The sequence below is a fragment of the Microcebus murinus genome, chromosome 19, assembly GCF_040939455.1.
Source record: "Microcebus murinus isolate Inina chromosome 19, M.murinus_Inina_mat1.0, whole genome shotgun sequence".
In the NCBI taxonomy this organism is placed as follows: Eukaryota; Metazoa; Chordata; class Mammalia; order Primates; family Cheirogaleidae; genus Microcebus; species Microcebus murinus.
In genome coordinates, this window is record NC_134122.1 from 35,849,348 (window position 1) to 35,873,334 (window position 23,987).

The window sequence follows — 23,987 nt, forward strand, 5'->3', positions numbered from 1 at the left end:
TAGAGGGAAAGTCAGGACATTTCCAGGGTCCCCATGGCACCTGATTCCCAAAGGATCTCAGGTTCTCCCCTTCTCTTTGCTTTACATCTTACTTCGTTTTCCCCATGAAATCAATGAACATGAACCATGCTGTCCCTGTACATTGTGGCACACCATGTCGTCATCAAAATGTCCCTTTATACAAATGAGAATATCCTTTGCTCATTTCCTCGGCCTGATACATTCCCCCTCACTGCTTGTAAGAAGGGACTCAGCTGCCCAGGCACTGGGCCTCTTGGCTGTGATCAGTAGATATCCACGTGTGTCTCATCTCTCCCAGGTAAAACAGGAGTTCCACATGCACAGCTCTCAAAGCAGGTAGGAAGTGCCCAGGCTCTAAGTAAGTACATGCAACAGTCTGCATCCCTGAGCAGCAGCCGCCACGCCTGGCTGAGATGCAGACAGTGCTTGCACACGTAGCCTGTGAGCACACACGCTCTGAAACACCAGTCACGCCTGCCCTGCTGTAAAGAGGTGATGCCTCAAGGTGTCCCAGAATGAAATAGCTTCTGACGCTCTCACGGGAAGTGAAAGCATCCCTTTAGACCAGACTAACAAACCCTCCAGGCAAAGCTCCACACCAGTCATCACAGGTGCTTAGATGTTCCCACTGGTGCAAGGTGGGACAGAGGCTCCAGGTGAAGGTGAAAGGGAAGCAGAAAAGAGATGGTAAAGAGAGTGGAAGAACAAGAACAAGCAAAGACAAGCAGGAGGAGTGGCAGTCAGAAAGATGGTCCTGTCCGGAACAGAAAGAGCATGGCTCCTGGCCCCAACGTGTCCAATAATGCTCTGTTCTTGTGAATGAGCCACTGAACACTTCGTGTTCTGCTTCCACATCTAGAAGAGAGCGCTAAGAGGGCTGATGAGCCTCTGAACAGAATTAGGGTCCACAGGCAGGAAGCATCAGGAACCAATCGCAGGGAATAGAAAGGAACCCTTCACACTAGAGCTCCTACAGGGTGAACTGGGCAGTGCTGGACCAATGGGCTCCTGAGAGTCGAAAGGCTTGGCCAGGAACACAAAGCCACTTAGTGAAAGGAGAAGTTCTAGAACTCAAGCATGCTACATGCTATTTCCACTCAGCAGCCTCAGCTAAGCGCCAGACATTTTCCACCCAGATGTCAAACCCTCATTTCAAACTCAAAATGTCTAAAAACGAATTAATTATCTTCCTACAAAATAGGCTACACTTCCTGACTTCTCTATTTCTCTCAAAGGTACTTTTCACTCATCATAACTACCAGGACAACTCTCACAAATGCTCTGGGCCCCGAAAAATAAAACAGACACATGGCTGAGGCGAGATCCAACTGTCAGCTTCCAAACCCCCCTCAACTCTTTCCACAGCTAACAAAATGTACATCCGCAGGCCAATCACAAATGGCAGGATGCTAATTACAAAGGATGCCTGTTCTTGCCAGTTATGAGGGGTAGATCTTCAGTTATCCTTACATTTAAATAGAACCCAGAATGTCTCTTTGGAGGAGCACTTCAATGACCACCTTCTCTTTTCTCCAAATTAATTTTCAGACCAAACAGGTTTAAAAGGTAGAATCAGATGTATGAATTAGGACTACTCTCCCTTTTCTTTAAAGCCAATCCTGATTTCTTTGGGCCTTGTTCCATGGTCATTTGAGAATGGACATGCCCACTGATATAATATGAATATGTCCCCAAAGTTCATGTGTTGGAAAGTTAATCCCCAATGCAACAGTGTTGAGAGGGGAAACCTTTAAGAGATAATTAAGTAAGGAGGGCTCTGCCTTTATTAATGGATTAGTGCTGTTAGCATGGGAGTGGGCTACTTATTACAGGTTTTTGATAAAAGGATGAGTTCAGACCCCTTCCATTCATTTCTCTCTCTCTCTCTCTCTCTCTCTCTCTCTCTCTCTCTCCATCTTTCTCTTTCCAACTCTCTCTCTCTCTCGCCCATGCTTTCTTCCCCTTCCACTCTTCACCACACATGACACAGCAAGAAGGCCTTCACCAGATGCAGGCCCCTCAACCTTGGACTTCCCAGCCTCCAGAACTCTAAGAAACAAACCTCTCTTCTTTATAAATTACCCAGTCCTGAGTATTCTGTCATAGCAGCACAAAACAGACTGAGACACCTGTGGTCCAGGAGTTGAGAGGTCAACCTGTGTAGTTCCAGCTTTGCCCTCATCACTGGCCCTAGCACCCAATCAGCCTCCCCAGCTGTTAAATTAAACACTGTTTAAGTCTTTGTAAACGTGGAAAGACACCTTCCCTGATCTTATGTAATTTTGCTACTTGCAGCAAGACTCATTATGGTCAGTACAAAAGCTAAGAGCCTTCCTTCCCATTCCACCATGCACTGCTCTAGTTTCTCAGAATTTTATAAATATCTTGCCATTATTACCTTTTATCTGGTTGTCTGTAGCTTTGGACCTACCACACAAAGTTTTACAGACATAATAAGGGGGTTATATTCAAGCAAGCATATCCAACCCACGCCCTAGTTCAGTCCCAAATAAATGTTGAGTACTACTTTGCAGAGAAAACTGGTCACAACTGAATCCCACTTGATATACCAACATAGTCTGCTTCTGCAAAAAAGCAGCTTACAAAATTAGGTACATATTCAGTTCATTTAGTCACTGCACCCAAAAAGCTCGAAGTCTAGTGGGAAATAAAACACGTGCAACTGAACCATGCACATAGATAAATAAAGTAGTGTTCAAGAAAAGGAAGAACATTATCCCAAGTAAGCTAAAAACAGCTGCTGCAATTAAGGACTAAATTTCACTCCAAGCTGCCTGGGGAAACCCAAGCTCTAAGATTCTCTCCTTAGCTTAGGAAGAGAAATATACAGGTTCATGAGCAAAGACAAACCTTGTCCTGAAACTAAAACTTAAAGATGGATCCTTATATAGACAGCAATAAACAAAAATAAATAAATATTTTCAACAGCAATTTTACTCATTGGGAAATAATATGTGACTTTTATCATGTGAACAACCTTTCTTTATGTTATGTAAGGCAGTGCTATGGTTTGAATGTATGTGCCTCCTTATAATTCATATGTTGCAAACTAAGATTCAGTGTGATAGTAATAAGACGTAAGGCCTTTAGAAGATGATTAGGTCATGAGGGCCCCTCCCTCACGGATGAGATTAGTGCCTTTATAGAAGGGCTGGGGGGAATCAGCAAGACTCTTTTGCCTTCCCACCTTCCACCGTATGAAGACACAGCAACAAAACGGCATCTTGGAAGCAGAGAGCAGCCCTCACCAGACACTGAATCTGCGGGCGCCTTGATCTTGGACTTCACAGCCTACAGAACCACAAACAATAAATTTCTGTTGTTTACAAATTACCCAGTCTAAAGTATTTTGTTCCAGCAGCAGGAACTAAGACAAGCAGTCTGGCTTGACAGTTAAGAATCAGAACTTTCTGGTCAAAAATGGAGTTAGATTTGAATCCTGCCTCTGTCCTTGTTGGCCGTGTAAGTAAGTTAATAAGCCTCTGGGGTTCTGAGACATACTGAAGAACACTGTCATAAATTTTGAATAAAGTATGGAAAACACTGGACTTGGCACTAGCCATACACTCAGTAAGCATCATGAATAATCACTTGCTAAGGATTATATAAAGCAGGATGCAGGGGCAACAGGAAGTCATGGGCATATTAGGTTGACAATAAAGCTTGCTGGGTTACGGAGGAAGCTCCATGGGACCTGGCAGGGTGAGCTTCAGGGAGAAGCTGGCTGGTGTGTGAAACAATGCACTAAGGAATCACATGTGAGCAGCAAAGCACCGGTGGGTTCCGGCGCTGAGTGGCATCAGCAAGCACTGGCTGGACCCTGAGAAGGGGGCTGCTCAAATGGAAAGCACCAGACCTGATGATGAGTCTGTTTCCTGGACACCAGGGAGGTGGCTCCATGGTCACACATCAAGGAAAAGGTGTTGAGAGGTTAAAAACAAAAGGGGTGGTTCCTGTTGACAGGGTCAAGGAACTGGTACATTTCTTGACAGAGTAATAAGCCTAAGAGCCCAACTCATGTTGACCTGAGATGATGCCCTTCTCAAATGGTCAGTTTTACGTGTCAACTTGACTGGGCCATGGGTTGCCCAGATATTTGTTTAGACATTATTCTGGCTGTGTTTGTGAGGCTGTTTCTGGTGAGATTAACTTCTGAATTGGTGGACAGAGTACAGCAGATGGCCCTTCCCAACGTGGCAGGCCACAGCCAATGCGCTGGAGGCCTGAATAGGCCAACCCTCCCAAGTAAGGGAGAACTTGTCCTCTCCGCCTGTCTTCGACCTAGGTCATCAGTCTTCTCGGACCTTTGGGCTCAGACTTGGACTGGAGCTTATATGGCTGGCTCTCCTGATTCTCAGGCATTTGGACCCGGACTGGAACTATGCCACTGGCTCTCCTGGGTCTTTAGCTTGCTGACAGCAGATTGTGGGACTTCTCAGACTCTATAACTGTGTGAGCCAATTCCTTATATTAACAAATCTCTTTATATATATAAGAAGATATATATAAGTATGTACATATATATATATATATATATCTGAATACACACACACACACACATATATATATATAGTTTCTCTGGTTTCTCTACAGTACTAAAGACCCAATCACATTGCCCTAGGGTAGCATTATTATTCTGAGCAAAGCATGTTTTGTAGAGGCTCTGAAGCAGCACTACTCACAGTATGGCCTATGGACCACTGCCAGTCACATTTGTTGCTGGTCTGCAGTGAGGTAAGTACAGGAATTGAGAGAAAGCATTGAAATTTTTATAGCAATTTATACCATTGCCCTGGTATCTATCTATGCACATGACTAGTAGACTTGATTTTTATATATTTTTGCTTTTTTTTATTTTCTTTTCCCTGGCAATTCTTTCTTACTGTATTTTACAGAAGTATCAATCTACAAAGGACTGAAACTTTAAAAAAAAAAACAAAAGAAAAACATGGGTCCTTCCTCATGAATAGTTCGAGAAGCATGGCTCCAAAGCACTTCAGAGTTAAGTTGCATAGATGTGCGGTGATGGACCCACAGACAGAGCAAGGAAAACATATAAAGAAATGCATTTTAACTTGTCCTTGAAACTTTTTCAAAGAACTTAAGAGTTTTTAAAAGTCTTTGATGGGCTTTTGAAAGAAGTTGAGCAACCTCAATTGGTTCTTGAGCTCTCTGGAGAGTGCTGGAGGGTGCATGGCATCTACTGAGGACTTGACAGAGATGGGTGTCCTCCAATTACCAGACATACATGGGACAACATTGATCTTGCATTCTAAAAGTTAAAGAGCCTCGCCCCCAGCCCTGATAGGGCCTTTGCCAAATTCCCCTAAAAAATACCCACAAAGGCTCACAAAAACAATGCTATTTCCTGCAGCACCAATGGCAGGGTATGGAAGAAGGTTCCATGAAATGAGCACAATTAGGATTAGAATGACATACAGTTAGTGGTGTCGCCTTGAGGTCAGAGACAGAGTAATAGAGTCAGATAGTAAAGGGATAAGAAGAGATATTTATCTACCCAAATTCTCTTCTATGGCAGGGACTCAGAGACGGTCAACGTAACGGCAAGCACTCACCTTTCCAACTGTGGTGGGAATTGCTTTTATAAAGCGGCCAAGGTCAAACCCACCATCCTTCTTACCACAGTGAAGCAGTAACTTCCTTCCTCTAGCTACTCACGGATCCTAACTCCCAGTATGCAAGGTGGCTAGGAATGAATGATCTATGCGTAGGCCCTGCACAAGGAGAGAAGAGATAAGCTGCAGGCACAGGTGGCGAACCCCAAAAGTAATGACCTATGGGGATTATGATTTTTCATTCATTGCTTCTGATTAAGAAGGAACTGCAAAAGGCCTCAGATAACCCAGAAATGTATATCTCCTGCTCAGAGTCCAGGAGCTAAGCTGTGGGGACAAGAAGATCCCATCTCACTCCTGCAAAGATGCCCTACGTGAATGCCAACTAGACACTGGGCATTTGGCTAAGCACTTATAAAACAGTTTTGTTCCCTTGTTAAAATCCTGCAGGGGCATGCCAATTGGCAAACACTGGGTTTGGACAGATCTCAAATCAGACAAGAATGAGTAAGCAGAAAACACTAATGTGGGGATCTGTGTAAAAGTTCTGCCTCATTAGACAAAGAAGTACTTTCAAGAAGGAATAGAGCAAATACCTAATGACAGCAATAATACAAGAAAGGAAACTTTTACAAAGTTTCTGTTTTACGTCCTAAAAAATAAGAAAGCAAGGTGTCTATGAAATAAGAATGCAAATTCATAAAGAAATATCAGAGTGAGGTGAAGAGATATCAAGACAAAAAGAAAAGGCAATAGGCTGAGAGGCAAACTGGTTTGGAAAAGGTGAAGGGGCTTTGCAATAAAAGGAGAAATCCAAAAACAGGAGCAGAATGAAAATCAGCATAAATGGCAATAAAGAATATTTCAAACAAACAGAAATTTTAGCAAATGCATCCATTTTCCCACCACCATTAGAACATATGCTAATATTTTGCCTTATTTGCTTAGATTTATTTTAAAGAAATAATATATTATACTGAAGTTCTGCCCACCTCTTCTATTTCTCCTCCTCCCTCCTTCCACAGTGACAACTCTATTCTGGAGGTGGAATGCATCCTCTGGTCCATGATTTTAGGTCTGTCTACGTTTTGATGTAACTATATGTTAATAGAATATATTGGCTGGGCGAGGTTGCTCACGCCTGTAATCCTAGCTCTCTGGGAGGCCAAGGCGGGTGGATTGCTCGAGGTCAGGAGTTCGAAACCAGCCTGAGCAAGAGCAAGACCCCGTCTCTACTATAAATAGAAAGAAATTAATTGGCCAACTAATATATCTAGAAAACATTAGCCGGGCATGGTGGTGCATGCCTGTAGTCCCAGCTACTTGGGAGGCTGAGTCAGTAGGATCGCTTGAGCCCAGAAGTTTGAGGTTGCTGTGAGCTAGGCTGATGCCACAGCACTCACTCTAGCCTAGGCAACAAAGTGAGACTCTGTCTCAAAAAAAAAAAAAAAAAAAAAAAAGAATATATTGTAGTATTGCTGTGTCTATCTCTAAACATACATAAATGATACCACACCATACACATGCTTTTGCAACTTGCAGGTTTCACTCTATGTTGTATTTTTGGGATTCATCCAAATCCATACACATATACACATAGTTGATTTTGTTTTTTTTTTTTTTTAGAGACTGGTCTTGCTCTGTCACCTAGACTACTGGAGTGCAATGGCATAATCACAGCTCACTGCAACCTCAAACACCTGGGTTCTAGCAACACTTCCACTTTAGCCTCCCAAGTAGCTAGGACTACAGGCACTTTCCACCATGCGCAACTAATTTTTTTAAATTATTTTTTGCAGAAACAGGGTCTCACTACGTTGCCCAGACTGGTTGCAAACTTCTGGCCTCAAGCAATCCACCTGCCTTGCCCTACCAAAGTGCTAGGAAGTTAATTGATTTTTAACTGCTCGGTTTTCCATTGTATAAATATATTGCAATTTATCTACCCATTACCCAAATGACAGAAAAGTATGCTACAATGAATATCCTCATGTATGCCTTTGTATCTATTATCAGGAATTTCTCTGAAGTACATACTTAGATAAAATATTACTGGGTTTTTGAGTATGTGAATCTTCACTTTTAGTGGATTTAGCCAAAGAGTCCTTCGAAGTGATGGTTTAGTTATCTATTTTACCTATTGTTACATAACAAATTACCCCTGAACTCAGAGGCTTTAAAATAACAAATGTTTATTATCTCACAGCTTCTGTGGGTCAGGAATCAGGAGCTGCTTAGCTGTGTGGCTCTGGGTCAAGGGTCTCGTGTGGCTGCAGTCGAGACATGGACTGGGGCTGGAGGAACCAGTTCACAAAAGGTCCTGGTTTCTCCTGGCCTCTCCCTGGGCCACGCAGGTGTTCGTACACCATGGCAGCTGGCTCGCCACAGGCAGGCCATTCCAACAGCTAGAAGGAGGAAGAGCTTATGACCTGGTTTCAGAATCACACACCATCACTTCCGCCACACTGTATTCATTAGAAGTGAGTCACTGAATACAGCCCACACTTAGGGAGAAGTGAATTAGGCTCCAGCTTGTGAAAAATGAATTATCAAAGCATTTTTAAAACCATCAGAGTGGCTGTGACAAATTACAGATCCACCATTAGTCTGAGAATATGTATATTTCCCCCATAGCCTTGCCCAAACTTGGTATTATCAGACCGTTTCATTTGTTCTTAACCGGATTTCCTTCACTGCTAGCGTAAGTGTCTTCTTGTGCGGCTGTTGGTCATTCTGATTTCCTCTTTTATAAATGTGCTTTTCGCCCTTGTCTATTGAATTGTTTATCACTTTCGCATTGATTTGTTCTTCCATGTTATTTTTGTCCCATATTTCAGGTCAATCTTATTTTTACCACCCCCTCGTATTAGTCATCATTATTGTTGTTGTTCCTGTTGTTTTTTATGGCCAATGTTTACCTAGACTTTTCCATACGTTTGCCAGTTTCTCTGCTCATCGTTGCTTTTTGCGGGGTACTCTCTCCTTCCAGGTTCAATTCCTTTTCTAACGAAGGGAATTTAGCAATTCTTTCATAAAGGGACTGCAAATAGCAAGCTTTCTAAGTTTTTATCTGAAAAAAAAAGTCTTTATTTCAACCTCATTTGAATTATAGTTTTAACTTAGAGAATTAAAAATTATTTCTCTGAAAATATTTTGTTGCTGATGAGAGGTCTACTGTTCATGTTCACCTGTTAATGCTCATTCTGGAAAATTCTAAGTCATTATATTTTCAGATATAGGCTCACTCCAAATCTCCTTATTGTCTTTCAGAAACCCTTATTAGAGTATGCTGGACCTCTCTCTTGTCACAAGGGTTATGAATAAAAATTAACTCCAACATTCAAAAACATTTGCACAAAATTTAGAATACAGAAGTGAGATAAAAGCAATGATGTAGTGGTAAATGTTTACAACCCAGTCTCCAAAAAAAAAGTCTTGATTTGTAGCACTTTCTCATTTTCATGGTGTAAATATTCCCATAATGGCCAATTCCAAGTCCCCAACATGATGGCACTAAACATGAAATTAGAAAAACATGTGCATCAGGACACCAGCCGACCACCATACAATATTTCGACCACACAGACACAATAGACTAAATTAACCACAGAATCACAGATGATAAAATGTAGCAAAATGATTAGGGAGTGATGAGTTTTAAATATTACTTTTGCTTTTCAATGTATTTTATTGTAAGCATTAAATTTCATTTAAGAACGGCTGCATATAACGACCAGCTAACAAAAATCCCTGAAAATTTAGAAGTCGGCTCTGACAAGCCAATATGAGCTGGCTCCAGCACGTCACTGGATGAAGGCCATTTTCCTGCACCTTCTATTTCCACAGGGAAGAAAAATCATGGAAACATGACATTTTCCTGTAGCAATGTGCCTTTGTCCACTCTCCAGTTTCCCGGCTGCAACGAAGCAACAATGGTGATGCCAACCACAGAAGTGATGGCTTTTGAATCTCCAGAGAGCATTCTCTAACTTTCAGAGAGCCAAGAGAAAGGTCACAGATAGCATACTCCATTGGAAGCCTCTGTGGTTGTAACTCTCCTGGAAGCTTGACTCTGAATTATTCTGGAAGTAACTCTAGAGCTCTTCCTGAAATCCACTCCTTTGACGCTTGAACAATTTTGTAAACATCAAATCCCCTGCATTAAATCCCTTCCTGCTGAAAGTGCCCAGAGTGGTTACTGGTTCTTGAACTAAATCTTGACTAAATCATCAATGTATCTTCCATGTTCCTTAAACTCTTTTTCAAAATTTTCATATTTTTATCTGTGTATCCTATAAGCAATTTATTTAAAGTTATTTTTAAGATCATGAATTCTCTTTTTTGCTTAACTCGTGGTTGCATCTGTCTATGGAATTTTTCATTTAAATGACTACCTTTTCCATTTCTAGCAGTAAATTTGGTCCTTTTATAAATCTACTTATTTTTCACTGAGAATGAATCTTTTTCTAATTTTTATTCTTTCTTTCACTTTTTAATCATTTTTAACTGACTTATTTCAGATTTTCTTTCAGGATATTGTTCCATTATCTCTATTTCTCAAGGCAGTAATCCTCCCTTTGTACTACTCTGACTTTCTAGTAGCAACTTGTTTCCTAGTGTGGTCTGTCACTTGTTGGGAGGAACCCAAGTAATATTTTCAGCAGATGCTGCTTTTCCCTTCAGAGTTCCAAGTGCACCCAAGGCACAGGTGCCACAGGTATCTCACCAGCCGAGGGCCAGTGTTTGCAACAATTCCTTGGCTTGGAAACCTGCATCACATGGGTAGTGTAAATTTGGATTGCACATCCCTTGGGACACACGCTTGGAGTTTTGATTTGTCACTGGAGCCTTTTTCATTTGCAGTCATTGCTCTGGGCAGAAATAAGCATCATTGCTACCTTGGTACACTGGGGAGACAGAGTCTAGTCCCCATTTATAGGAGAGTGTTTTAGTCAATTTGAGTCACTATCACAGAATACCATAAACTGGATGGCTTAAACAACAAACATTTATCTCTCAAAGTTCTGGAGGCTGGAAGGCAGAGATCTGGGTGCTAGCAAGGTTGGGTTCTTGGTGAAGACCCTCTTCCTGGTTTGCAGATGGCCATCTTCTGAGAGCAGAGAGAGCTTGGTCTCTTCATCCCTTTATAAGGTCACTGATCCCATTCATGAGGGCTCCACCCTCACAACCTGATTATTAATACCTCCCAAAGGCCTCACCTCCTAACACCATCACATTGGGGGCTAAAATTACAACATATGAATTTTGGGTGGACACAAACATTCATTCCATAACAAATGGGCAGCAAAGCCAGGGTCTCACTTCCTGCTTCCCGCCCATGAGGGTCCAAGACCACATATTTCACCAACCTGTGAACAGTAAAGCCCCAAATCACAAGAGCCTTTTTAGGGTTTCCTGTTCTGCAGTCCTACCCACTCCTACACTTACCTCCCCGAGCTCAGAGTTTCGCTTTCCTTTCTTTCTTTCCAAACTAAGTCATTTTCTCAGCCAGCATCTAGTAAGGAAAACAGAGCCCATACCGGGTAGTTCAACACAAGAATTTAAAATAGCTACTAAGTTGTTGGAAGGGCGGAAAAGCCAAACAGTTAGCAGAAATGAGCAACGGCAGAAGCTCATTCCCACCCCCAGTTGGGAGAGACACAGGGAGAGGGTGGAATTATCAGCACCTCGAAGCTGAGGAGCCCAGAAGGAGCCAGAACCATGGTAGGGACTGCCCAACAGGAATTAGAACCATGGAAGGAGGGGCTTTGCTCTGCCAAGATCCAGGGCAGGAACCACTCAAGAGAAATAGCGGCCACTGTTGAAGACATTTGTCAAAAGCAGATAGAGATAGGGAAAATCACTCCAGCCTCTCTCTTCCTTCCTCCTCCTCATTTCCTGCTGGTGCCTTCCTTTGGCCAACTTAGCCAGAAGCCTATGGCCAGGGAATCTGGAAATGTAGTTTGCAAGGATCAGCCCGACAATGCAGAGTGGAGCAGGGGGAGGAAGGCAGATAAATCTGCAAGCAAGCCGGCAAATGACAGGCAGAGTTCCGTGTTTCAGTGATTGTTATATCTTATCCCGCATTTCTATGTTGATAGCAGGAAAGGAATCCGTGTTAGCTTAAGGACCACAGTGACAGAACTAGATATTCTGGTGACATTTTTGAACATCAAAGATGAGGAAAAATTCCCTGAGCATCTAGGTAGCAAATACAGCTCACCCACAAAGGAACAAAATGAGACTCAGTTTCCTTCAGAACAACAAGTAGCCACAATAATGACACAACCTCCACCTGTCGCTGCCCTGAAAGGTCGCTTAAATTAACATGAGTAGAGAAGTTTACAAATTGAATGTTTGGAAAGGATTTTTAGGCAAATCCTGTGGTAGAAAACAAAGTTCTTACTTCAAACAATTCAAGCTAAAAAGCAATTCTCAACTTTGTTGTTTTTTTTTTTTTTTTTTTTTTTTTTTTTTTTTGAGACAGAGTCTCACTTTGTTGCCCAGGCTAGAGTGAGTGCCGTGGCGTCAGCCTGGCTCACAGCAACCTCAATCTCCGGGGCTCAAGCGATCCTCCTGCCTCAGCCTCCTGAGTAGCTGGGACTACAGGCATGCACCACCATGCCCAGCTAATTTTTTTTTTGTATATATATTTTTAGTTGGTCAATTAATTTATTTCTATTTTTGGTAGAGACGGGGTCTCGCTCAGGCTGGTTTCGAACTCCTGACCTTGAGCAATCCGCCCGCCTCGGCCTCCCAAAGTGCTAGGATTACAGGCGTGAGCCACCACGCCCGGCCTTCAACTTTGTTTTGAAGTAAAGGAAAAGAAAAACAAACTAAAAAGCATTGAAAGTATTAAAACAATGAAGGTCATTTTGTGTTTAAGAAGGGTAAAATTCAAAATGATAGCCTAAATCACAAACCTCGATACTCCACATATGATATATCATTATAAAGCAAAAATAATTTTAATATAAAGAAAAACTAATTTTAAAAAAAGTCCAAGACTTTAAAGATACTCTTAAGTCCTCTGATAAGTTACCTAAACAAAAATAAACACAGAAAATAAGAAAAATTTAGATATTATTCTATGCATGCTAATTTAGAGTGTGTGTGTGTGTGTGTGTGTGTGTGTGTGTGTGTGTGTGTATGTGTCCGCCAGAGATCAGTGTTTAGATGTTAGTGGAACATTTATAAAAAATTATCAAATATAAGACCACAGAGCACACTTCAGTACAGATATTTAAAAAAACAGGTCTGTCACAGTTGAATATAAGTAGAAACACTTTAAAAGTCAATATTTTAAAAGCCAAACTTGAGATTTTTAATATACTTTCTTAAAGATTTCCTAGGTCAAAGTTTAAATTAAAATTATCATTACAGGCTACCTTTAACATAACAAAAATGGAAATAATACTTCTAAAATATATCATACGGGTGTAGCAAAGTAGTAGTCAGATAAAATATTTAAATTATTTAAATGCTTGCATTATCTTAAAGACAAAAAATTAAAACTAAGTGAACTTCCAATGCTAACTTCTTACTTAGAAAATAACAACAAAATAAACTGGGAAAACAGGGAAAAAGGAAGTTATAAAAGGGATGAATTAGAAAACGTATAAGTTGAAAGAGCTAGTTTTCTGAAACAAAGCATTAGATTAGACAAATCTTTGACAAGTTTATTAAAACAAATAAAGAAAGCACAAATAAACAGCATTCTAAAATATGAGAATTCTGCATGCAACTCTAGATTAATAAATTTTAAAACACTGGCTAAATGAATGATTTTCCTCTCAAAATATAAAAATCAAAAGCAATGTGATTTAATATTATTCATGCTTGTTGAAAATTTTGACTTAACACCTTGTTATACCGCAATTTGAGGATCTGGTTTTAGGTTGAGTTTATTTCCAGCTCTGATTTTAATGTCTGCCATAACCAAAAATACACCCCAGAAAAAGACACAGATCCAAATGGAATAAAAATGTCATTGGCAGTATTTACAAAAATCACAATATTCATTCTTCAATTCTATCTGACAAGTATGCCAAGGTTTTTGCTGACATTTGGCTGGTAAAGTTTCATCTTCCCTAATGTCAACGGATGATTTTGCAAACTGATTGAAAGCAGTTTCATTTTCATATTTTTACCAAATGGGTCTAAACACTTGATCTCTTCATTTGGAAGTTTCTTAAACAGTTGACAAAATTCTGTTTCCAGATTTTCGAACTTTATAGATTTGAGTTTGTAGAGAACACACTCAACATCTTTTTTTTTTTCTTAGCAACTAAATCACATAATGGTTGAAACATTTCCAAAAACATTCATATTTAAAAATGCTCTTTCCATAGCATGAGTTTCCTTTGAAATGCAGTTATTTCCTCCATTTTTGTTAAAATGTCATCTTTCAGTGTGTACAGCCAACAGCATCCTGCCATCTCAGAAAATATCAGAAAATGTGGATCATTTGCCTGTTGATGATAGAAACTGTGTGTCTCTTCTTTGTATTTGACAACTCTTTTAAGAACTTTGCCCCAAAATAAGACACACACTTTCTTGTGGCACAAAGCAGCCATCTGTAGCCACTTTCCATTTCATTTCAAAGATGTAGGCCAGATTTCATTAGTCATGAGAATGATATAGATATACATTTTAAATCCTTTTTTTCAGGTTTTAAATTGTTTTGGCCAACTTTTATCCAATCTGATGGGCTCATCCATATTTTGTTTTGTTTTTTTGAGACAGAGTCTCACTTTGTTGCTCAGGCTAGAGTGAGTGCCGTGGCATCAGCCTAGCTCACAGCCACCTCAAACTCCTGGGCTCAAGTGATCCTCTGCCTCAGCCTCCCGAGTAGCTGGGACTACAGGCATGCGCCACCATGCCCGGTTAATTTTTTTTCTATATATATTAGTTGGCCAATTAATTTCTTTCTATTTATAGTAGAGATGGAGTCTTGCTCTTGCTCAGGCTGGTTTCGAACTCCTGACCTCGAGCAATCCGTCCGCCTTGGCCTCCCAGAGAGCTAGAATTACAGGCGTGAGCCACCGCGCCCAGCCCATGTTTGAACTTATAATGTAATTGACAAACAGCTCCTTCATGGAGCAAAGGAAATGCCAGCTTGGCCATTGTCTTGAGGTCCACTTGGGCCTTTTGCATAATGCAAAAACTGGGGGGTTCTTGGTAGGCATCTTTTTTAAGTCTCTTGCCCATTTTCCTTGTGTTAGTCTAGTTAGAATGAATTAATATAATCTGGGAATCCCTCTAATGAGGTACTTGTGTCACAAGTCACTAGAAGCAAGCACATGAGGAAAGGTCCCACTATCAATGCCCTCAGATGTGAGATGTCGCCCTTCCTTGAACACTTGATCACAACAGACCAGCGGGCATATGGGCAATTGAAGGTGTTTGTGTCACTCTCCACATATTAGTAAAGCATAATGTCTTCCTTTCCTTCTTACACCCGAAAAAAAAATCTTACATACCCCACTTTGAAACTCACTAATAAGGTATTACCATTAAAACAAGGGAAAGGCAAGATGCCCATTATCTCCACTATTATATAACACTATACAAGAAATTCTGCTTAATCCAGTAAGACATGAACAAAAATAAGCTACTATTTAAAAGGAAGAGATCAAGAAAAAAAAAAGCAAATAATCAAACACCTGGAGTGAAAAATATGTAAACATTTAACTCACCTTTCATTGTTAGAGGACATTTAAAGTCTCAATATAATGAAATTACAAAGGAAAAGACTGATAGCCTTGCCAGTATAAAAATATAAACTTCTAAACATTATAAACAGCATAAATGAAAATCATAGGCAAATAGGGAGTACAAAGAGGATGTGAACAGACAATTCACAAAACTGGGAAGACAAAGAACTAACAAAACACGTGAAAACAAAACTTGATCTCACGAGTAACCAAAGAAATATGATTTTTAAAGAGATGCTGTTATCTGTTTTTTTCAGTGTGGGAGGGTCTTTGTTTCGTGTTGTTTTTGTTTTTAACGTGCTGGAGAGGATGCAGTGGGACTGGCACTTTGTGGCCACTGAAATGACAGTTTAGAAAAAGCAATCTGGCAATTACGCATCAGGAGTCCAAAAATGCTTCTCACTCTTTGACCCAACAAATCTATTTTTTTAATCTATCCTTAGATGTTGTCAAAGATTTATGCACCAAAAAATTTCACTGTGTTGTATTTAAAATGGAAAAAAAAAAGATGGAAAAGAAAAGAAGATGAAAAACAAGAAAAAAAGAATGCCTAAAAGTATAGAATTCGATAAGCAAAGTATATTCATATCAGAGTATGTTGTGGATCAATGACGCTTGCTAAAATTTTAATGATGCCTGAAAATCTTTATAATATACTGTTAAGTGTATTTCAAGTGGGAAAACTGAACATGCTTTTCTCTCCTGAAATCCCATTACAATCATGATCCAGAAGAACAAAATGGAATAAATGCATAAATATAGGTGTATACCATATAGAAATATAAATTGTATTATTATATGTAAAAATATAAATAAGCATGTAATATGCATCATCATCAGTCCAAAAAATCTGGCAAATCCCCAGAAGGCAGAAACAATTTCATCCACCTTTATGGCTGAGGCTGGGCAGGGTGAATGCCAAGGGAACGAGCTGTGGAAGCACAGAGCACACTCCTCCGACTTAGCAGGTGCTCAGAGCTGGAATGGAGAGAGGGTGGGCTGTGACAGGTGACTGATTAAAGTCCTTTACTTGTATCAGCTTGGTGGATCTCCCCGCTCCCCCGCCCCCTGCTAGAAAAAGGTCCTCTTCAAAGAACTGATCTGCCTGGGAGTGGGGTGGCCCCAGGTTAAGGCCCTCCGCAATCTGGCATTTACATGGGGCAACCTGTTCACCCTTTCCCAATATAAACCTGAAAATGAAGCCTGCTGGGCAACATGCCCCACCCCTGCAAAAGGGTTTATAGGCATTCATCTCATCCCGGGGGAAGGCTGGTGCTGAAACCTGCTTCTTACTGTCAGGCTGCATTCAGAAATGTCAGAAATGCCAGTGGCCAAACACAGTAAGGATTCCCATACACTTGGAGAAAACCAGCATCACCAAAAAAGCAGGACAGAAAAGGTGATCACAGAGATAGCAAGGATGATTCTGGAAAGAGAAGAGACCTTGGAAGAATTTTAATGTAATTCTTCAGGGAGTGAAATCTGACAGGCTGCTACAAAAAATGAAGAACTCAGGAAAGTTAAAAAACTTATGAAATGGAACAGAATGAATGCAGAAGGGCATTAATTCCACCTAATAAGCATTTCCGAATGAGAAAACAGAGAACACGGAAAGGAAATAATAGAAGAAAAATTCCCAGAGCTGCTGATACGAACCTTCAGACTGAAAAGGCCTGTCAACCGCTATGCAGGATAAATGAAAAGACCCACAAAGAACCAAAACCTCATAAAATTTCAGAACATCAGCATAAAGGCGGGACTCTAAAGCCCTAGAGGAAAGACGAGACAACTTTCCAATGAATGGCCACCATACCCACACTACACGCATATCAGCATGATCAGATACGAGATGACAATGGAGCAATTTGTTTAAACCGCAGAAGAAAAATTAATTTACGCCCAGTCAAAATCCAATCAAGATAGGAGCTTAGATAGTTTATAACTCATAGACACCACCTAGTAGGATCATTCAACGAATTATTCCAGCAAAACACAAAAGGAGTCCAAGAAAGTAGAGACCCTGGGATTCGATGAGCAAATGGAATCTAACATGGAGGTGAGATCTCCAGAAGACCACTGTGGGTGCATCATGAATCTGTACCAAGGGCGGGGAGAAGGTGGACTCCCAGCTCCAGTGCGCTAAAGGAACCGCACAGGCTTAGTGAGAAGCAGCAGTCAGTGTCAATATCAAACATCAAATGCAGTTAGAGTGGGCGCCCCCTACTCTCTCCCTTCCGGTTCATTTTTTTTTTATTTCTGCTACAGACGTCACAGGATTAATTATGTATTATTTGCTTCTGCAGTAATATTTACATAACCATAGTATTATAAACACAAATTCTTTATTTTTGATTTTGAAATCAAAAGAAGAGTCATGGAAACTTCGGCCTTAGATACAGGACAGATGTAAGTGCCCGCCACCCTCAGGGCCAGTGGCACGAAAGACAGGTTGCAAAGAGGGGAAAGAATTTGGTGGGGCATGGTGGTTCACGCCTTCCCAGCACTCTAGGAGGCCGAGATGGGAGGATCGCCTGAGGCCAGGAGTTGGAGACCAGCCTGAGCAACATAGCGAGACACCCCTCTCTACAAAAAATAGAAAAATCAGCCAGGCTAGGTGGCATGTGCCCATAGTCCCAGCTACTCGGGAGACTGAGGCAGGAGGATCACTTGAGCCCAGCCCAGGAATCTAAGGTCACAGTGAGCTATGAAGACCCCACTACACTCTAGCCCAATTGATGGAGCAAGACCCTGTCTCCAAAAAAAAGAAGAAGAACAAAAAGGAAAGAAAGAAATGAAGAGGTGCTAATCCCCTCCTTCACAGTGGGAGGCCAAAAGGTACCATTTAAAGTTAATCAAGACAGACTTACGTGCATGAACTAAAGCAATAAAGCTGTTCAATTCAAGGATTGAATAATAAAAGCATGACTGGCAGAGACTGGGAGGGGAAATGGAAGGGCTCTGCAAGGTAGCTTCACATCTCCTTGTCTTTCCCAGGAGAGGATGAAGAAATCCCATTTAAAGCAGATGCTCAAAACCAAATTGGCACTTCACTGGGGGTGACTTCACCCACCACACATACTGAAGATGACAGATGGCTACAAATGGTCACCACTGACATGGAGGGTTTGGCCGCTGGGGACTCTTACATTTTATTTGTATCTACTAACATTATTTTTTATTGTCCTACTCTTGCCATCACTTTTATTAGGCCAGGCCATAAAATCATGCAGAGCATAATCACAACTATATAATTATAATTACCTAGTCTACCTAGTCACATATATGAATATAGTTATATAGATATATAAAGTTCTTGAAAGGAAATAAAACCAAAATGTAGATACTACTTACTGCTGAGTGACGGATTTACTGTAATTGTATACCTATTTGTCTGAACTCTCCACACTTAGTACCATGGGTCTACGTCATTTTTATAGCTAGAGAGAAATTAAAATGATTTTCCAAACTAAAGAGCCTGCCTGGAATTTCCTCCATGCGGGGGTGGGGCCACAGGGAGCCTCCAGGCAGGACCGTGGCTGCCTCAAGGCCAAGGCTGGAGGGACTCAGGGCCCTCACCTGTGAGCCGCTGTCCACAGCACCAGCCCCAGAAGCGAGCCCTGACCACAGCCCTTCAAGGGCCCGTGTTAACAACCGGCTGCATCAGCCAGCACAGCTGCGTGTCTTCTCTAGCGATTTTGATTCTGAGTGGAAACATCCCCCAGAGAATTGCCACGGATGGCAGCCCTGCAGGTAATTAGATGAATGCACCTGCTGGAAGGAGTTCTGCACCCGCGTCGCAAGAAGGCTCGCCTGCCAACACGGATGCTTTTGGCAGCTGATTTGGAGTTGTTCTTTCTGCAAGTAATTAGACAAAAAGTTCAGCTGCTTGTTACGGCTCCTCCTTAAGGCTATTTTAATCTTTTTTAATTAATAAGATGAATACGAAAGGATTGAATTTGAATGAATTTCTGTGTAACTTCCTTCAAGGTCCCCACGTAAGATTGTCCTGCTAACTCTACCAGCCGTTTCTGGCTGCTCTGGCACCTGCACCAAACCGAGAGCCCTAGACACCTTTCTGCAAAGGCGGGGGATCGGGTTGGCTGGGTGGGGAGGCCTCTCCCAAGACACTGGGAGGTGAGGGGTTACTGGATCTATGGGGCGTAAACTACACACAGTACCCAACATTGATCTTGGAGAGTTCTCCGGATGGGCACTTTCAAGTCTTGCCAAACTGTCTTAGCCTGCTTCAGCTACCGTAACAAAATGCCACAAATGGGGGAGGGGGTGCTTAAACAACAGGAATCAATTTTCGCACAGTCTGAAAGCTGGAAGTCCAAGATCAAGACACCAGCATGGTCTGTTTCTGGAGAGATCTCTCTTCCTGGCTTGTAGACAGCCACCTTCTTTCTCACTGTGTCCTCACAAGGTGGGAGAGAGTGAGAGGGCAGGCTCTCTGCTATCTCTGCTTACAAGGCCACTAACCCCATCAACGAGGGCCCCACCCTCATGACCTCATCTAAGCCCAATTACCTCTCAAAGGCCCCATCTCCAAATGCCATCACGTCGGGGGTTAGAGCTTCAATATACGAATTACGGGGGCAGGGATGGGGGCAGAGGGCACACGAGTCAGTCAAAAGCACCAGCCAAGCTAAGAGCAAACGTAGAGAGGGTGGGCAACGTCAGGCAGGAGCTGCCCCCAAACTTGTGCTTCTTGCTTTTTGTAATTTATTAAAAACTTGGATTAGCCCTATCTCAGCAGAAGAGGCTCTAAGAGATTCATGCAGAAAGGTGCAGGACCCCCTGGAGATTAGCTTCATTTTGGCTAATGAACATAAAATGAACAGCATGCAAATTAGATTCATTCCACCCATCATTCGGATGGAGAGTGATTTGAAATTTACCCACTATTTTTTAGTTGACACCAGAAGAATGTTTGGAAATAATAAAACAGCACTGAGGATAAAGGACTTTTTTTTTTTTTTTGAGGTTTCTTCTTATTCTGACATAAAGCAGAGGGCATGCCCTGGGAAAGCTGACGCCAATCTGGCTAAAAGAGAGGTCAGTTCAGTGGTTTAGTCATTTGGGCAGCGGGCACTTAATGCATCTAATGTGCTGTGATCCCCGGAAGGTATCACCGCAGAAGTCGCAGCCCGTGTCCTCAAAAAGCTTACGGAACAGCTGTGATACGAGTCCGAGAGATTAAATAATATCTGGGCCGTGCAAGTGTCTGAGAATGATGCACACCCTGAGATAGCAGAGCGGGGCCGAGACGCAGCCACCTGGCTGAGCCTCTGGTCCAGGTGCCACGGGGAGGTGACGCTGGGCACAGACTTCTCCAGGCAGACCAGACACTGCTGCCCTGCAGACAGCGGCCGGCAGTAGGAACGTCACAAACGGGACACAAGGTCATCCCAAGAGCCAGGCAGAGGACAGTGAATGCAAGAAGGCGGCCGCCTCGGGACATGCTGGCAAGAGGGGGGTCCCAGCTGATAGGAGAAGCAAAAGCGGAACAAACAAACAAACAACGAGCACGAGCTAAGACAGGGAGTTCACCAGAAAGACATTTCACGGGGCCTCTCATTCAATAACCTTCACAAAGACACCGTGATGCAGGGGAATCTGCTATAAGAAATGAGGAACTTTTCTATGCTCAGGATACATGAAAAAACAGAACAACAAAAGTCCACGAAGCACAACCAAACTATGATCTCCTTGAATGCAATATTCTCCCAGAATTGAGCCCAGTGTCAGCCATGTAAGGAACGCTCAAAAATGTTTGCTGAATGCATAAATGCATGAATGAATGAATAATGAATGAATGAATGATATGTGTGTCCCTGAGCATCACAATGACAGAGAGGAAATATGACAATCAACCCTAGGAGGGACAATCATCCCTCCACAGTACACCTAGAACAAAACACATCCCCGGGGTCAGTGGAGGCAGAAAAGTAAAAATTCAGAGCAAGAGCTTTCACGGAGTCATAATGATGCTAGAACCTTCTCTGGGGACCATGCCCATCTGGCATGCCTGAAAACACTAAAGGAAAACTCCTGAGACTAGGTGACGCGTGCAAACAGTGGACATGTTTAGAGGGCTTACTACGTGCTAGGCAATTCCAGACAATGTTAAGTAACATCTCAGTTACAGCCTGGGAGATGGGATTAATACCATCCCCATTTCATAGATGAGGAAATGACGCACGAGCAAATTAAATAACTGGTCCAGAACTGCAGAGTTAGTGCGTGCTAGAGCGGGAAGTCAAACCAGGGCAGTTTGGCTCCACAGCAAGACCTCAGGCAACCTCTACAGCCCGCCTGTCTCTTGAGGGACACGTTTCTTCTCTCCTTAGGACAGGGACCCGGGGAGAGGCTCTGAGGGAGGGAGAATGCTCTGAGTTGGACACAGGAGCGACAAGTAAAGGCATGCATTTATCCCAGAAATCTGTCCTGACTGGGGCCCTACCCATCTTTCTAAAGCTACAACACGAGGCAGCGCCTCTGCTCTTCGAAACACACTCATCTGTGTGCACATAAACCCACCGGGGACCAGAAAGAGACATAAAAGGGTCCCGAGGAATTCAGGAATGAACCCTGTGCTCCGATGGAGCACGGACCCAGCCAGGTCCCCTGCAGCGGAAACACGACCTCGAGCAGGTGTTGAAGGCGCGACAGGAAAGAACGGGGATGGGACGTTCCCGGGGGTCTCAAGGAACTCAAGGAATGCGGTGGCAGCCGCGACCGACCTAGGGAAGGACGCCACCTTCAAGAGCCCTTGGCAGCGGGCAGCGGGGGAGCCGATGAATCAGAAGTGGCAGGCGGGGAAGGGCACTGGGAGGCAGACAAACACAAGTGCAAGGTCCCCACCGCGTGCTGTCTTCTGTCCCGCAGCCAGCAGGGAAAGACAGCGCTGGATCCCTTCCCACACGCCACTCCAAGCCAAGGAGGCACAAAAGCCAACCTAATTTAGTCATCTTCCCCCAACCCTCTCCTGAAATGACCTTAATCGCCAGGGCCAGCGAGCCGCGCTGACTTTGAGTGCGAAGCTTCACCTGTGCTTCCTGCTTCCAGGCTGCGCAGGGCCGGGGCCGAGCCTGGACAAGCTCGGACACCCCCAAAGGGACATTGCCGTCACTGTCCGACCTGAGCGCTCTGCCCTCCCTCGGCAGTCGGCCGGCATCCCCTCAAGTGGCGCCCACACGCGCCCTCCGTGTTTTCATTCTCTGACCGCTCATGGCCACTAACTGGACTTCAATGTCCGGTTCAAAGAGTCGCTCAGGAAGGAGGCTGTCCCCGACCCGTGGGTCTCAGATTCCCTGCAGAGCAGACTGGCTTGCAAGCCAAGCAGCCCCCTGACCCAGCCCTGGCTCTGTTTTGGTCTGGCTGTAAAACCCCAGACAATACAACTCTTGCCAGTCTTCGTTTTGCCGTCAATAAAATGGGGGTTGTAAGCCATCTACCTCATTGGGCAGTTGTGAGCATGAACTGAGATTATCTTCGAGATACTTAGGACGGAGTCTGGCACATGGCAAGCAGACAGCAAGTCCCGCTCTCGGCATTCCAGATACTGCCCGATAACCACAGCAGAGGCCTCGATGTGGCAGTGCTAAGGTCGTGGACAGGAAGGGAGGGTAGAGCAAAAGGAATGTGACTTTGGTGCTGTAATGCTGACATCACCCTGGTGCCACTTTAGACAATACCTTGAGGAGTCCCAGTGCTCAGCCGTGAGCTGGCCCATACACACACACACACACACACACACACAGAGCTGCCCCTTGAACAACACAACGTTGAACTGCATGGGTCTGCTTATATGCAGATTTTTTTCAAAAATTACACCACGTGTGCCTGCCTCTCCTGCCTTCCTTGCCACCTCCCCCTCCTCCTCCACCTCTGCCACCCCTAAGACAGCAAGACCAACCCTCCTCCTCCTCCTCAGCCTACTCAACATGAGGACAGTGAGAATGAAGACCTTTTTGATGATCCACTTCCACATTAATGAATAGTAAATAGACTTTCTCTTCCTTGTGAATTTCTTAATAACATTTTCTTTTATTAAAACCATTTTTATTAATAACATTTCATTAACTTTATTGTAAGAGTACAGTACATAATACATATAACATGCAAAATATATACTCATTGACTGTTTATGTTATCAGTAAGGCTTCCCGTCAACAGTAGACTATTAGTAGTTAAGTTTGGGGGGAATCAAAAGTTATCCATGGATTTTTGTTTGTTCGGGGAGTCAGTGTCCTGAGCTGGTGTTGTTCAAGGGTTGGCTGTAGTTCAGGAAGAGTGAGGTGATGTGTAAAAGGTTTAGATGCCACAGCAAGGCCCAGGCTTTAAAGAAAAATAGGAATAAGTCAAGGAACTAGAAAAGCTCCAAGGGATGAGGACAGGAGAGTGCTGGGAAAACAGGGACAGGGCAGAGCAAGGGTGGCTTCCAAGAGCAGGTGACAGAAGCAACCTACAGCAGGCAGCCCTCTCTAGCCAGGTAAGATCCACTCCCACCCAAGGAGATACTGGTGACTTCTCTGGGCATTCCCAAAAGCCACCTGCCCTAGACTACGAGAAGCATTCTGTTTCCAACTAGTCATTCCCATATAATATTCTATGGATTTTTTCCACCCCAGGTTGCACCCTTAAGCTG

The 23,987-nt window shown here is 43.0% G+C and overlaps 1 protein-coding gene across 3 annotated transcripts in view; it reads right to left on the minus strand.

Moving 5' to 3' along the window:
- The window catches only part of CALN1 (calneuron 1), a 455,972-nt gene that overhangs the window by 343,026 nt on the left and 88,959 nt on the right, over window positions 1-23,987 (minus strand). The gene's annotated exons all lie outside the window — the stretch shown is intronic.